Here is a 2,125-nt window from a genome sequence, read left to right on the forward strand (position 1 = left end):
GGGATTATATTTAGGAAGTGGTCTCCTGTGCCAATGCATTCAAGTGTACTTCCCACTTTCTCTTCTATAAGATTCAGTATAGCTGGCTTTACGATGAGATCCATTTGGATTTGAGTTTTGTGCATAATGATAGATATGGGTCTATTTTCATTCTTCTACATGTTGGATATCCAGTTATGCCAGCACCATTTGTTAAATATGCTTTCTTTTTTCCATTTTATTTATTTTTTGCTTCTTTGTAAAAAATAAGGTGTCTGTTGTTATTGTCCCCTTTTTCATTTCTGATTTTGTTATTTTGGATATTCTCTCTCTGCCTTTTGGTTAGTTTGGATATTTTGTTGATTTTCTCAAAGAACAAACTCTTTGTCTTGTTGATTCTTTGTATTGTTTTCTTTGTTTCTATTTGGTTGATTTTAGCTCTCAATTTGATTATTTCCTGCCATCTAGTTGTCCTGGGTGAGTTTGTTTCTTTTTGTTCTAACGTTTTCAAACGTTCTGTTAATTCACCAGTATGGGATTTTTCCAGCTTCTTTATGTAGACATTTAGTGCTATGAACTTTCCTCTTAACACTGTTTTCATTGTGTCCCATAAATTTGGGTATGTTGTGTGGTCACTTTCATTGAATTTTAGGAAGTCTTTAATTTCTCCCTTTATTTCTTCCTTGACCCATTGATGATTTAGGTGAGCATTGTTTAATTTCCATGTGTTTGTGCGCCTTCTGGAATTAGTATTGTTGAATTCTAGTTAAGCCATGGTGATCTGATAAGATGTATGGGGTTATTCCATGTTTTTTGGTATCTGTTGAGGTGTATTTTGTTATCGAGAATGTGGTCAGCTTTTGAGAAGGTTCCATAAGATGCTGAGAAGAAGGTATATTCTTTTCTGTTTGGATGGAATTTGAGTCATAACATCTGTTAGTTCCCTTATTTCTCTGTTAATTTTTTTTATCTGACTGACCTGTCCTGTGGTGAGAGTGGGGTGTTGAAGTCTCCCACTATTAGTGTGTGGGGTTTAATGTGTGATTTAAGCTTTAGAAGTGTTTCTTTTACATATGTGAATGCCCTTGTATTTGGGGCATAGATGTTCAGTATTGAGATTTCCTCTTGATGGATTTTTTCTGTGACTAATATGAAATGTCTTTCTTTGTCTCTTTTGATTGATTTTAGTTTGACATCTATTGTGTTAGATATTAGGATAGCTACACCCACTTGTTTCTTAGGTCCATTTGATTGGAATATTTTTTTCCCAACCCTTTACTCTGAGATGATGTCTGTCTTTGAGGTTGAGATGTGTTTCTTGTATGCAGAAGAAGGATGAATTCTGTTTTCGTATCCAATCTGTTAGCTTTTATAGGTGAGTTGAGTTCATTTATATTAAGGGATATTAATGACCAGTGATTGCTATCTCCTGTTAATTTAGTTTTCATTGTTGGTGATGTTAATTTGTACTTTTTTCCTTTCTTTGGGATTTGCTGCTGCGAGGTCATCAATTGTCTGTGTTTTTGTTGATGTAGCCAACTTCCTTGGGTTGGAGTTTCCTTCCAGTACTTTGTGTAGTGTTGGGTTTGTGACTAGGTATTGGTTAAATGTGGTTTTGTCATGGAATATCTTGTTTTGTCCTTCTATGGTGATTGAAAGTTTTGTTGGGTATAGTAGTCTGGGCTGGCATCTGTGGTCTCTTAATGTCTGCATAATGCTTGACCATGACCTTCTGGCTTTCATTGTCTCCACTGAAAAGTCAGGTGTAATTCTGATAGGTCTGCCTTATATGTTACTTGACCTTTTTCCTTTGCAGCTCTTAATATTCTCTCTTTACTCTGTATGTTTAGTGTTTTGATTATTATGTGGCAAGGGCATTTTTTTTGATCCAGTCTATTTGGTGTTCTGCAAGGTTCTAGTATCTTCAAAGGCATGTCTTTCTTTAGGTTGGGAAAGTTTTCTTCTATGATTTTGTTAAATATAATTTTTATGCTTTTGAATTCAACTTCTACTTCTTCTATACCTATTAATCTTAGGTTTGGCCTTTTCATGGTGTCCCATAATTCCTGAATATTTGGGGTTAAGCTTTTGTTACATTTAATGCTTTCTTTGACTGACAAGTCTATTTCCTCTATTGTATCTTCAA

The sequence above is a fragment of the Microtus ochrogaster genome, chromosome 16 (genome assembly GCF_000317375.1).
Source record: "Microtus ochrogaster isolate Prairie Vole_2 chromosome 16, MicOch1.0, whole genome shotgun sequence".
Classification (NCBI taxonomy): domain Eukaryota; kingdom Metazoa; phylum Chordata; class Mammalia; order Rodentia; family Cricetidae; genus Microtus; species Microtus ochrogaster.